At 61.1% G+C, this 14,083-nt stretch overlaps 1 protein-coding gene across 4 annotated transcripts in view; it reads right to left on the reverse strand.

Annotated features, from left to right (window-relative positions):
* ZNF536 (zinc finger protein 536) overlaps positions 1 to 13,582 on the reverse strand; it is a 316,452-nt gene extending 302,870 nt beyond the window's left edge. For 2 of the 4 annotated variants that reach the window (XM_037142973.2, XM_053672200.1), the window contains exon 1: positions 12,776 to 12,842. The gene's annotated coding sequence lies outside the window, so the exon portion shown is untranslated. Of the gene's footprint in view, positions 1 to 9,928; positions 9,969 to 12,775; positions 12,843 to 13,527 lie in introns of those variants that run through there. The other 2 variants (XM_053672198.1, XM_053672199.1) reach the window with 2 other exon arrangements.
* Between the last annotated feature and the right edge of the window lie 501 nt (positions 13,583 to 14,083).

Here is a 14,083-nt window from a genome sequence, read left to right on the forward strand (position 1 = left end):
AGTGAGCTCCAAGCCCCACGTGACAAGGTCCCCCTTGGACCTGCAAGCGACACGCACCAGCCGTCCCCTTCCTGAAGGGGGAGGTGCCCGTGAACCCCAGGAAGAGTGGGGTGGCGGGAACCGGCTCCACAAGCCAGGACCCCTGAATCGTGGACAAACTCGGGGCGGCTCCATGCCATCTCCCTCGTCACCCGGCCCCCGACCCACTGCCTGACAAAGTGCCACATGCAGGAATGACAGGACGGGACGGGTGGAAGGCAGCACCCCTGAGGCTGTGACCAGGAAGAAAGGGGAACGTGCAGAGGCTGAGGCATGACCCCAGGTGACCCCTGTCCCTGGAGCCCCTCAACCTGAACAGGCAGAGCCGCGGCAGGACCGACAGCACTGCATGGGGTGCTCCGGCAGCGGGGTGCAGCACGGGCGGAGGGGAGTAGACGGCCCACGGCCACTTGAGAGGCAGGCGTGACAGGGACTAGGTGACGGAGGTGCAGTCACGTTCGCCTTTGCGGCCACTGTGTCTCCTCACTCCTCCACGGGCGGGCCAGGGGCAACGTTCGGGGGTGTTCGCAAAATGGATGGATGGGTAGGTGGGGTGTAGAAAGAAGAGCGGGTGGGGGGCTGGAGGGTGGGTGGGAGGGACCCCTTGAAGGAAGACCCCTGGAGGGCAGAGAGGCCATGGCTGCAGGACGGGGCCGGCTGCACTCCCCACAGACCCACGGAGCCGGGGGTGGGGGTCTCCCAACCAGAAGTCCCTGCCTCCAATAAAGAGGACTCACTGTCCCTGGGAGAGGGACACCCCCAGCCCCAGCCACCCTGCCCTTCCTCCTTCTCCTGGAGCCTCTGCCACCACCTCCGGCCTCTGCCCAGGCTGTCCCCGCCGTCTGTCGGACTCCACCCTTCGCCTGACAGGCCCCTTCTCACCCCGAGTCCCTCCGAGTGGCACCTGGCTGAGAGGAGCGCCCCCCGCAGGCCTCGGCCGTCACCACTGAAATGATCACTACCGTGTCTCTCCGAACTTCATCTAGAGCTGCGAGAACCGTGGGGTCAGGTGCCCACCAGCAGGGGACCGATCTGAGGGAACAAACTGGGGAGCGTGGTAATGGTCCCCAGACAGATGTGAGCAGAGACGTGTCCCGGGCCTCCAGCCCCCCCGCCACCCACCCCTGGGGACCTGCCAAGGCTGCTACAGCTCCCCCTTGGACGGGAACCGGGAGAGAGGCCCAGGACATCTGTCCCACGGGCCTCAGTTCTCGGCGGCGGGCTCTGTTCAAAGGTCCCGGCCGGGTGTCGAGAGCAACACACGCTACTCAGAACCCAGCAGTGCCGAGTTTCTCCCTAGGGTGCCCCCGCCTTGCAGAGGATGGTGGGCTTTTCCCCTCAGGGATCGATTTGAGGTCCCCTCCAGCAAGGGCGAGCCGGCCCAGGACCCCACCCTCCTGTCCCGGAGACAAGGACAGGAGTCCTCCAACTCCGCCCCTCTCCTGCCCCATCCCGAATGCTACTGCCACCAGCCCACCGCACTGATCTCACACACCAGGCCCCCTGAAATCAGCGATGCGTATGCATCTCCGGTGTGCACACGTGTGTGTGTGTGTGTGTGTGTGTGTGTGTGTGTGCGCTGTGGAGCCCGGGCACCTCAGCAGTCACCTTGCTGTGTCCACTTGCGCGTGTCTCCCGCCGGAGGTGACTCCACTCCGCCCACAGCACGATGCTGCCTGCACACAGGGGGCCTCAGCTCACGCTGCTTAGGGCTGAACCCGCGATCGAAGGCCCAGTGGGGACTCCGGGGGGCCTTGGGCTCTGGTTCAGAGTAAAAATGAAGAGCAGGGCACCCCATTTCCGTGAAGATTCCAGCAACCAGCAGGCTGCGTGTACACATGCATGTGCGTGTGCACGTGCGTGCCATGTGCTAGTGTGTGATGGGCTGGAGACTCTTGCTTAGTGAGGACATGAGCCCCACCCCCACCCTGCACCCCGCCACGAGCCCCTCTGCCCCTTTAAAACACACCTTCCAAAACCTAAAGGGTCCTCTGTCCTCGAAGCCTCATTGGTCCCCAGGTGAACACCCCGAAGACCAGGCCCCGAATCGAGGAGCAGGGAACCCTCCCTTCTCCCAGGCTCTGCAGGCAACTGAAGCCCCTCATTTCTCGCGCGGAGTTTATTTCTGAAGGATTTAACGAAACGTCGAAAACGAGTCACCCCTCGTGGAAGCGCTCGTCTCTGGACTCATTAATTAGCCGCTTTCTCTTTTCATGCAGACGCCGTGTGGAGGGAGGAGGAGTCGTTCCGATTCTGCAGATGAGAACACTGAGTCGAGCGACGGGAACGCTCCGCTCACAGTCTGCGCCTGCGCGGCGCGGCACGGGGCGGCGGGCCTAGTCCCGCCTCGCCGGCCCCCAGCGCTTAATCGCCCGTCTGGAAAACGGCACACAAATAGGCTGCGAGCTCTTCCTCATTTACAAACGCAATGTTTCCAGCTCGGTGGCACCAGCATCTTAATCGTGGCAGGAGAGGGAACATCCCTAAAAATTTAATTGTGCCCCAAACCTAACACACAGATATTGGTACATCAAGCAATGCGGGGCCACGTCACCCTTGCAAAAAATTCAAGGAGGAAATTAAATGCACACTAAGGGTACACCCCCCAGTCTCTGCCCTCCGGAGCCGGGGCACCGTGAGTAGGCAGGTGGGATCCTGCAGTTGGCCTGAGGGTTCGCAGGGTGCTGTCCTGAGGTTACTAAGAGGGGGGACACTCGGTTCCCCAGTCCCGCAGCCTCACAGCTCACCTGCCTCTGAGATGCAGCCGGACACGCACACTAGTGTCCGCGTGTTTCAATACAGACGGTCGAATTCGGATTTGGCCCTGGCTCCGGCTCGGCCCTCTGATACTGAGAGGAGTGTGCATTAGGGCCTCGGCCGCCCGGCCCCTTCACAGTGACCCCCCAGGCCAGCCTCCCCCAGCAGGGAGCCAGAGAGCCCAATTCCAAGGCCACCGGCCGTCCGGAGGAAAGAACCAGCTGGGAACCCCTCGTTCCTTAGATCAGCGAGCGAATTATTTTATTGAAGGTGGGATTTGGAAATGGCACACAACAATTACATGGTTTTTGTCTGAGCAGTATTATCAGGCCAAGGAGGAAAAAGTTTCCTGAAGGGCAGGCCCCCGCTGTCCCCAGGACCCACACGGGGCCTGGTCCCTCCCACCTGAATGGCAGAGCGAGCGAGGCCTATGTGCCGGGCGCCCGCAGCCCCCAAGCACCGCTCGACCTCGGACACCGGCAGGGAGACAGCAGGCCTGGGTGCCGGCCCCCGGGGTTGAAAGGGCAGCGTGTCAGGAGGCAGCCGGTGCTTCAGGGAGGCTTTTGAAACGGGGTGTGCCTTAAAGTCTGGGGTACACCACTTGGCCTCCCCAGACGGACACCACACAGGACTGAACACGGCCACGGGCACGGCACACGCCACCCCCCATCCCCCAAGACAGGCCGCGCCACCACCCACCACGGCACCAAAGCTTCGTCCCAGGAGACGCACCGGGCTGAGACGCCCCTTGTCACGCACTCAAAAAGCCACCGTCTTCCTTGGGGACACAGCTCTCACACAAAGGGGGGCGGCTCCCCCGTAGCCCCCACGGCACAGTTTTAAGGGGACGCAGACGTTCGTGTCATCGCGACTGTGTTTCTCCTGCTCCCAAATATGCTGGCTGGGAATTTTTGAACAGGACTAAAATTCCGATGTCCCGCCCCCCCAAACTTTAACAAAAGCTTTTTCAGCATACTTTCAGAACGCCTGTGTGAAGGGCAAAACAGCTGAAAAGGAAGAAATTGGCAGGGAGGGGGGCGATGAAACACAGCAAAAAAAAAAAAAAAAAAACGCACACAGAAAATAGATATTAAGTTGTCAAATCCAGGATCTCAGAAAGGAGCTGCTGCAGACAGTGTCTGGCTTTTTACTCCAGACTCCCGGCACCCAGAGCCCAGGAGAGCTGCGGGCAGGGCTGGGGCTTCCCCGGGGCTGGGGGCCACTCGGCACCCGCTCTGCTCCCCACACAGCCCCACACACTCTCCCCACCTCTGACATCTTCCCAGGCCGCCGGCAGGATTGCCACCCCCCAGCGCTGACCTTCTGATGGGGGACACGTTGGTTCCAGCCCTGGCCGGCCGGCCGGCGAGATGCACACTGCTCCGGCAGACGGAGGCCGAGGAAATGGCCTCTGAGCGTCGACAGGTTGTGCTCCGGGCTGGGAGCCCTGGCAGAAAAGGCAGTCACCGAGGCAGGGCGGCTGTGATCTCGGTACGACGCCCCACCTTCTCACCCGGCTCTGGAGCCTCGGCAGCCTCCTGTAGCGGACCAGGGGGCTTTGCCTGCCTTCACGTTAAAAGATTTCAATCAAGAATTAAAATTTTAAAGAGAATTCCAGAAACATGTGTGCCAATAAGGAATAAATGTTTCTAGATATTTTGAAAGATAAAATTAAATAATTTAAGCTTTTCAAGCGGATTAAATTCCGTGTGTAATGTCTATGTGGTCTGTGATCTGTGTGGTTTTCTATAGTTGATACAATTTAGCTGATAGTTTCCAAATATTTTCTCCCTCTCGGACACAAATTTACGGCGATGCATCTGCTGTCCAAGTAGCGAGTTCCGGTTTACACTGGGAACTTCCGTGGTAAAGGCGGGTTGAGGCCTGGAGGAAGATCCTGAACTGTAGCGCTCTGAGCACTGGATTGGTGGAGGGGTCGGGCGGGGGGTGAGCAGCAAGGTGAGTGGCATGGGTTGGCTTCCAATCAGCCTCAGCCACACGTGATGGGAGGGGGATACTGGCCATCTCTGTACCCCTACCCAGTGGTACCCCGAAAGTCGGCCCCCACAATCCCTGCCGAGCCCTGAGGGCCCCACCCACGATCCAGCCTTGCGTGAACCGAAACCCCATCCTGGTCTGTGGGAATGACAGGGGGCCCTCAGCCGGGCACGAGGGAACATCAGAATGAGGAAGGCTGAGTGGGCATTTCTGTGGTCCATCTCAACGCTGGGGACGCTGGGGACTGGCCCTGACCCTGGGGTGGAGCGACTTCATCCTGTGGGGGGGGGGGTGAACGTGCAGACTGGTAACAAAGCCAGACAGGCTCAGAAATTCGGGAAGGGGCTGCTGGTCCCGACTGGGTGGAAGGAGAGGCGCAGAGTGACGCCGCGTGGGGCTGCCAGGCCCGCACCACCCGGCCGAGAGCCAGCGGGAAGAGGGACCGGCCAGGGGCAGCCCAACTCGGTGATCAAAGACCCCGCCAAACACGGCACAGGCAGCCAAGGCTGCAATGCCCTGACCGAAGGCCTTCAGGTTTGTGCGGGCTCAGGCCCACGGCGGTGGTGTCCCCGTGTCTCAAAGACACTTCATTTTCTCCCCGGAAGGTTGCGTGACAGCAGGCGGGTGGAGAGGGGACCCCACACACTGCTCCGCCTTCCTGCACCTCCGAGCTCCTCTCCAGCCCCTGCTCGGCCTTCCTTCCGACAGCCACCTGGAGGCCCCGTCCCCCAGCGGGGGCTGCTGCAGTGCCCAGGGCCTTCACCGCCTGCCCATTCAGCCCCCAAGCCCAGCGTCGGGACCCTGCAGGTGAGCTGCTGGGTGTCCCAGGGAGGGCGGTGGCCAGTGCGGCCCTGCAGCCCAGGGTTGGAGCCCGCCACCTCGGGAGGCGCAGGCTCTGACCCTGGACCCAGCAAGCACCCGCTCCGTCCCCGAGGTCCCCTTCCTGAAATGGGGACAAATCCAGCGCCAGCCCCCACGAAGAGCCCACAAGGATGGAAGCAGTGGGGCTCTCAGGGCCTGCGTCTGCCTCAGCTGCGCTGCCAAGGAGCCGCCTCCTCACGGCCACGGCCACCCTCTCCCAGTTCTGCGTCCGGCCAGGGGGGCCGGGCTCGGCACTCACCCACCGGGCCTGTTCAGGGCGTCACCGACGGAGCAACAGCGGGAGCCCCTCTCCTCTTCCCCTGGGGGCTCTCCCTTCTCACGGACCCCTCGTGTCTGCCCCCTGCTCAGAGCAGGGCCAGAGTCCCGGGAGTCTCAGGTCATCGTGACACATCTGTGCCCCCCGGTCTCGGCCGCCCGAGAGGGCCGGACTTCCCTTCGCCCCTTGAGACGCCCAGGACACAGCCCGGCAGGTGGAGGCCAATGTCCCCCAGGGGGACGTATGGAAATGTCTGGAGACAGGTTTGATTGTCACAACTGGGGGTCTATAGGATGCCACACAGAGGACAGCGTCTGTGATAAGTGGGCAATGTCCACCATGTCACCGTGGTGACACCCTGTCCACAGAAATGGTGCCAGGTGAGTCCAGCAAGTTCCACCAAAGCCACACCTGAATCTCATCTCAGGGCAAATAAACCTGACCTCCAGCAGGTGCAGAGGCTGAGAAAAGCCAAGTATCCATGCCCTCTGCAGTGGCAAAAACACCGACAGGAAAGACCAAAAATGTGCAATGATTTCTAAAAGTGGAAGAGGGGTGTGGATGCTCAAGCAGCTGGCAGGGCGAGCCGAGCCCAGCCCGGGCCCCCACGCGAGGAAGCGCTGTGGTGGACAGTCAATGGGGGTCTGCGGACAGATGGTGTCACCTGGACCAGCAGGCCCCGCCCCCCGGGGGCAGGGAAGGGCTGGGCCGGAGCCAGGCGGCTCCCGAGTGGCCCAGTCTCTTGAGCTGTCTTCCAGCCAAGTCTGTCTTCATCTGGGGACAAACATGAATGCGATCTAGGAAAGCAGGCCTGCAGGTCCGGGGGTCCCGAGTCTGAGCGTGGACGGCCCCTCCACGTTCCATCTCTGGCTGCTTTGGCACTGCCCTCACCGCACGCCGGCTCTCACAAACTCGCCGACGTACCCGGGCGGTGCCATCGTGGGCAGGAAGGACATCATCCCAGAACAGGGATGTGCCCCAGGGATGTGCATCCCACCCCGTCTGTGCCCCAGCAGAAGGGCCTGGCTCCACCTGCCTGCACACCCGACGTCAGGCCGCGCTCACCCCTCCGAAGGCCCTCGGAGCCAGCAGGCCAGGCCAGGCCTGGGCCCAAGTCCCTCCCCCTCGACCGACCAACCGAGGGCCTCTCTCCCTACAGCCCCAGCCAGATGCCACCCAAGCAGGTAACGCACCATCGGCCTCACCAGTCAGCACAGCCCTGCACCCCCAGACACCATCCTGAGGCCGCTCCTTCCCCCAGTTCCTTGGCGCCTCAGCAGCAGCTTGTCCCGGAGCGAGCTAGGTCTGCAGGGCAGTGTGGGGGGTCCCAGCTTGGAGCCCCCAGGACACAGAGGAGTCCCTTCGACGTCAGGAAACTTGTGCCGGCCGGGGAGGTGGCCTCGGTCTGCCTGAGCACCGGGCCCTTCGCACCCAGATCGAAGGGCCGAACACTCACCGGCTCCGGGTCCTGGCAGAGGTACCGGGGGACCTCTGCCCTCCGCGTGGACGGAGGCCGACCTGCGGGAACCTCACCCGTTTCTCGTTTCCGTCGAGCCTCCCTTTAAATAATGCTGAGAACAAAACGCAAGCTGATATTTCAGCTTACTTAAGAGGCTTATTAACACACTAAATCCAAAGATGTTAAAAAGCTATAATTGTCCTCATTCAAACTGGAAAAATAAATCTATTTGCTTTCTTCTTTTATGATCCTCTTCCAAAGGAAAAAAAGGGCCCATCTACATTCTCATGGGCGCCATCGCTGCCGTCTCCTCCCTCCGTTCCAAACTCTCCAGAAACACCTGTGCTGTTCACAGCCAACTTCTGGGCAGAAGGCAGCCATGCCTGGGGACAGCTGACTTCCTTATGCCGGAGATCAGCTTGTCTTGCTCAAAAGGGCTTGGAGTTCCTTTGAATGGGCTGCTGGGTTTTGGCGGTCTGAGCTCACGGAGACGTCTTTGGGTTCCTCGGGCAGAGCAGGCCGCCAAGTCGGTCAGCATTGGGGGGCTCAGCAGGCAGCGACTGTGCATCTCGGCACCGCCTTTCAGCAGCTGTGGGCTACAGAGGCTAGTGGGGTGCATGTCCTGGCCACGCCCCTGCCCTCTCTCGTGGGCCTTCTGGCTTCCGGCTTGGACCAGAGCAGCTTGAGACGGTTCCCCACCTGCCCTAAGTCTCCTGTGAACAGCGCCCTGGCCGGCAGTGAACTTGCTGAGGGGTGGGGATCGGAAGCCCTTGCCGAAGTTCGGCACGCTGGGCGCAGAACAAGGTGTGTTCTCGGAGCGGCGGTCCAGGAGAATGGGAATGTGCTGAGCGCGCCTTCTCCGGGTCCTCCGTAATTACCACTGATGTCTCCGGGAGCCGTCTGCCCGAACCCGGTTTAGGGGGGAAGCATTTTAAAGGCTTTCTCTGCAGATGACATATGAGGTACTAACCTCTTTCACAGGCCCAGATGTTAAGTTCGTTTTCATCCCATTTATGCAAATTTCATTTGAACAGTAAATCAAAAGAAATCTTAAATCATTGTACACTATTTAGAAATGCGCAACTAAATCTGGTTTCTGTGCAGTGATATTAACATAAAGCCCCAGGGAGGGACTGCAGAGAGCAGGCAGGTGTCAGGGTCCGCTCTCCCACACAAGGCCCCAGAGAGGGTCCCAGCCACCCGCCAGGTCCCCCGCCTCTGCCCCGTCACAGCTGCACTCCGGTTCTGCCAGATTAAAGGTGTTCTGGAAATCAAAGCCTTCTAAAAGTTTTCCAAACTTTGGGCCAACAGGGGTCCCTTAGTCCAGGGGCCTTGCCTCCATGTCACGTCTGGCCAGCAGCACGACAGGGTCCCCCCGGCAGGGGCCCCGGGGTGAGGCTCCTGGCAGCCCCGAGGTCCTCAGCTGGGGACAGTGAGCCCCCAGAGCTCTGGGGCCTGCGTTTGTCAGAGCCGGGCCGGCAGCGCCGTCGTTACCGAGCAGATCAGCCAGGCGGGTAATGGTGGAATCAGGAGACATTTGCTCTCGGAGATCAGGATGACATCATAACTAAGGCAGCCTTCAGCCAGAAGCCCCGGGCGCTCCCCAAGTAGAGGCCACAGGGCAGCCACACACACCCCCTCCACCCCCTGGGCCAGGCGCCGAGTCCCCTGCCCCTGCCCCTGCCCCTGCCAGGCTGGGCCCGGGGTCCTGCCGCAGCAAGTTCCCAGAGCTCTGGGACTGGGGAGATCATTTTCTCCCAGCAAATTGACTCCCCCGGCCCAGGCTCTGGATACTGCCGATAATAATAATAATAATATTATTATTATGTATTTTTAATAATATTTGAGATGCTGTAAAACCACTTTCCTGGACAGGCAGGGGTTGGCATTTTCTGAATGCAGCTAGAATTTGGCCATAGAATTTGTGGCATTTCCACCAGAACCGTGGGTCTCTCCGTAACCCTGTCTGGAGCAAACAAGCAGCAGGAACAGAAGATGCTGGGGGAACCGGGCGAGCTGCGGAGAAGCCCTTCCTGCTCTCGTTTGAGTCGCTTTTCTTTCTTTTTCATGCACAGGCGACCACACACACACACACACACACACACACACAGAGCAAGAGACACAAACCTCGGAATAATGGGGGAGGATCGGGCGAGGAGCCGCATCTCCCCGCGCCCAGCCGCAGCAGCCGGCCGGCCGCTCGCTCGCAGCTCTGCCCGCTCCGCGCCGGTGGGACCGACCGCCCACCCGGGACCCGGACCGAGATGCCCAACTCCACCGCGCCCAAGAGTCGCCTCCAGAGCTCACTGCAGGTACACGTGGCCCGAACGCCTCACCTGCCCCGGAAAGTCAGCAGACAGAGGGGAAAAAAGTTGCGGGAGCTGCCAGCCCGGAGCCGGGAGCCCGAGGCTGCGGTCCCCCAGCTACGAAACGGACCGCCGAGGCCCACCCGGACGCCGCGCGCCTCTCCCCGCACCTCGCCCGCGGGCTTCGCGCGCTGACCCCGGGGCACACGGAGGCCGCGGCCGAGCACTTACTTGGCACCCGCCTTCGAACGTGCAGGTCCTCGCGGTTTTCCAACAAGTTTCGGGGAGGAAGAAGAAGGAAAAAAATCCAATTATGCAAATGGCTCCGCTGGACTGGGAGGCGCGCGCTGGGTCCGAGGCGGCTACCGCACGAGTTCGAGAGCAGCCGGGCCGGCAGATTTATGGGGCGCGTCACGGCTACGCCAGGTCCAGCCGCCGAGCATCGCGAAGTTCATTAAAGCGGTAATGTCCACGTTCCCGGAGACCTTCCGCGCGGTCCACGGTCTCACGGTCCGCCCCGACCCCGCGGGCGGGGGCGCCGTCCCCCAGCCTCTCTTCCTCCCTCTTTTGCCCCCTCTTCTTCCTCACTTCCTCCTTCTTTTGCCCCCCTGTTTTTCCTCTGTCTTCCCACCCCCCTTTCCTCTTTCGTCTCTTTAAGTCGCCTGCCTTCCACTCTGAACAATGAACAAAGATGTGAGTGATGGGAAAAGATCGCCCCCTCCCAACCCCGGCCGCGAGCAAAGCCGGGCTCAAAGTACGGACCCGGCAGCTCATATCAAACTGGAAAGAAAACAGTGCCCTCACAGCACCCCCCACCCACCAGCACCGCGCGCGCGCGCGCAGACATGCACGCGCGTGCGCGCTCACCCTCCCCAAGTTCACCTAAGCCCTGGCTGGAGACGGGGGCGCCAAGGCCAGGGCTCCAGGGGCTGCCCGACCCGCTGCGGACGCAGAAGGCAGGGGTGGTGAGCGCTCCAGCCCCGCTCTCTTCCCGCAGCTCCCCAACCCTCTTGCCCCGGCCCCCTCCCCGCAGCTTCACCGCCGGCGGCCCGCTCCTGCTGCCCGGCCGGATGGCCCCATGCGCTCAGCAAACGCGGCCCCTGTCGGATTGCCGCTAAACTGCACGGCGGCGGCGGCGGCGGCGGCCCGAGAAGGCACCGGAGCCCGAGGCCGCCCGCGCGCTCTCGCCCCTCGCGGCAGGCCGCCCGGCGTCCCTGCCCCGCCGCCGCCAGCGCGCTCCCTGCGCCCCCTCCGGCACCCCACGCCCTAGGCGCCCGAGCCCCCCAAGCCAGGACTCCGCGCAGCCGCCGTGTTTTTCGCTAAAGTGAAAATGAAGGCAGCTGACAAATCACGTCTCCTGTGAGCATCCGTCAGACACAACAATATCCTGCAAACAAAACCCGGCCGCGCCGCGACCTCCGCGCGGGGCTGCGACCTGCCCGCTCGCCCCTCACCCCGCGGTCCTCGGCCACAGGAGAGCGCCCAGGCTCCCCAAGAGGCGGACGAGAGGGGACGCTCACAACACAGAGATGCAGGGGGGGTGGGGGGGCACAACTTTCCACCTGTCCCCAAAGAGAGCCCTTCTGGAGTTTACTCCGAGGAGCTGGGGGTGGGGGGCAGCTCTCTCCCCGCCCTGCACCCTCTGCCTTTCTTTTTTCTAACTTGGCGGCGCTTGTGTTTCCACCTTTGGCTTCACGAACATCCATCTATATGGAGATATCTATATTTTAAATTATTTGCAAAACTGCAACAGATGGGCGCGTGGAGATCTGGACACTTTCCTACTCATCATCAAAGAAAATCTGCCCCCCCACCCCGTTTTGCCTAAAATACATCCCGGTCCCGCCCACGGCTGTTTTCCTCAATTCCACGTCTTCAAAAAATAATAATAATAACGTCTTGACGCAAACAGAAAGGTTTATCAGTGCAGATCTCTGCCCCCCCCCCGTCATACATCTGGGATGGGGGGTCTGTTCCCGCAAACTGAGCTCTTCCCAGACACCCTGGACCCTCCACTCCCAGCCTTCCAGACCCCCACGCCCGCGCCCCTCACTGATTGGCCTCATTTCGCAGTCCAGGCTGTCGGCTCCCTCCATAACCTGTTACTTATTTCTTTCTTGATTCCTATCCTTGGCCCCTGGCTGGGCCCCAGGGCTGGAGCTGGGCGGGGGTCCGTGCTGCGGGCGCCGCCTGCGCTGGCCGGCGCCGCAGCCTCGCTCGGTGGCTGCGCGGACCCCGCATCCCGGCCTGCCGCGCCCCCGCCTGGGCCTCGCCGGGCGCCCGGGGCGCCGGAGGCCAGTGCACACACAAAATGGCAGGTCTCCGGGGCCCCGGGCGTCCGCAACTTTCACACTGCGTGCGCATCAGTTAACTTTGATCTTTTTTTAAAAAATGATTACAAATTGTCCTCTCCCTCCCCCCCCCCAACACACCCGCGGCGGGGGCCGGATACCGTAGCGAGCCGGGAAGGGGGAGAGGGAGAGAGGGCGCCCGCGTCTCCGGCACCGGGGAAAATGGGGAAAGTCACTTGAGCAGAAGTTTGCGCAGCTTCCCCCTCCTCGGGCGACCCCCAGACCCCAGCGAAAGTTTCCCGGGGCCGTGAGCGCGCGGCCGTGCTCCGGCGGGGGCGCAGCGGGGCCGGTCGCCGGGTCCCACCGGCGCGCTGGGCGCCAGGCCCTGCGACTGCTTTTCAAAGTAACGGTCCGGGGGCCGCGGGCGGGGGAGGCGGTGGCCCAGGCGCGGGTCCCACTCGCCGCCGAAGTTCGCCAGAGCCCTGGGTGCCCGGCTGCGGTCGCTTCCTCGGCTTCTTCCTCTTTCCCCCCTGCTGACAGCTCGTCTTGCCAACGTCACCACCACGGCTATTTAATTAGACCGTATTTTTTAATCGAGATGGGGCCAGAAGGAACCGGGCGCAGGCCTCGCCGAGATGGGGAGGGGGAGGGGTGGGGGCCACGCCAAGAGTCCAAACTCACTTTGCCACCTCCAGGCACCGCCCCCACCCCCGCGCGCCCCGCGCGCCCCTACCCCACCCCAGCGCCGCCTCGCTCCGCGGGCCCCCCCCACCTTTGTTTTCCTTACCTTAAACATCGAGACGCGGGCGTCGGGAGCAAACTCGGGCACGTAAACGGAGCGTTGTAAAAGATTGTGTTCAGTGAATAATGAAACATGTCCACATGATTGACTTGATCATTTTCCGGGGCTGAGGGGGGACCGGCGCCCTGCTAGCGCGCCTCTCCCGCCCGCCCGGCAGAGCCCCGCGCACTGTCCCCAGCCCGGCCGGGCCAGGGCGGGCTGCGTTTTCATCCGCCTCTGCTCGGGGTGGCCCCGCTCATTGATACTCATCGCCCAGCCCCGCAGACATCCCTGTCCCCCGCTCGGCCTCCCCCTATCTGGTAGGTGAAATGCATTGTACCATTAAAAACGCTCTCCATTGTCGCCCTGGCATAATTCACAGCAACTAGATAGGTCTTGCGGCATTTAGCTTTGATGAGCCAGAGACTGAACCCTTGATATAATAATCTACAAAGAATGGTGTGTGATCGTCCATTTTTTCTCTCTGTCTAGCAACTAAGAAACCATTTAACACGGCGCAGCTTGCTTCTGACCTTGAGCTGATGTAAACACACTTATTAAAATCTATCTATTCTCCAAGAGCTACATTCTGATTGTCAGACTCGTTACTGAGACATATATCAGCCCCTTCGCTTGTCACTACTTTGCATTCCTGCCTTTGACTAAAGAATTTTTTTATCCAGCCGAGAGGGAGAGAGAGAGACCGCCACGCAGGGACAGAGCCAGAGAAGGGAGAGCAAAAAAAGCGTGATTCTTACCTGCTCCCGAAACTATTTAAAGTCTGTTTCTTTTCTGGGGGGGGGGGAACTCCCGGGTGAATCTCGGCGGACAGCGGGACGCGGAGAACCAGCCCGAGCCTGGGCGTTGAAGGGAGTCATCAGCGATGAAATGACGTTGATCCGCGCGGTAACCTTGTGGCGTATTTAGTGTAAATAAGGCACTTCTGTTGCCAATCGCGGCGATACAAACACGGAGAGGTCTCAGCCTCGCCTCCCGCGCCTGCGGTGGAGGCGACTTTATTTGCAGACACTGTTTAGGGGATCACGATCACTCTAAAACAATGCCAGTGCCAAATGATTATGAAAATATGATTTTAATTAATCACGTAGTAGGCAAGGAAATTAGCATACGGTAATTAAACTTCGAGAAAAACGTCACGCAGGTTCTCTGCCTGATGGGTCCAGAAAAATCGGAAGGCGGTGGGCTCCGGGACTGAATTATAAAGCCAAATAACTTTTTTAAGGCAACTTTGTCAATGCTGGTCCCCAAGGCAGCCACTTTGGGTAAATAATATGAGGCAAGGTAGCGGGGTGG

This window comes from Artibeus jamaicensis, unplaced genomic scaffold, assembly GCF_021234435.1.
Source record: "Artibeus jamaicensis isolate MK-2021 breed Jamaican fruit bat unplaced genomic scaffold, CSHL_Jam_final contig_755, whole genome shotgun sequence".
Taxonomy (NCBI): Eukaryota; Metazoa; Chordata; class Mammalia; order Chiroptera; family Phyllostomidae; genus Artibeus; species Artibeus jamaicensis.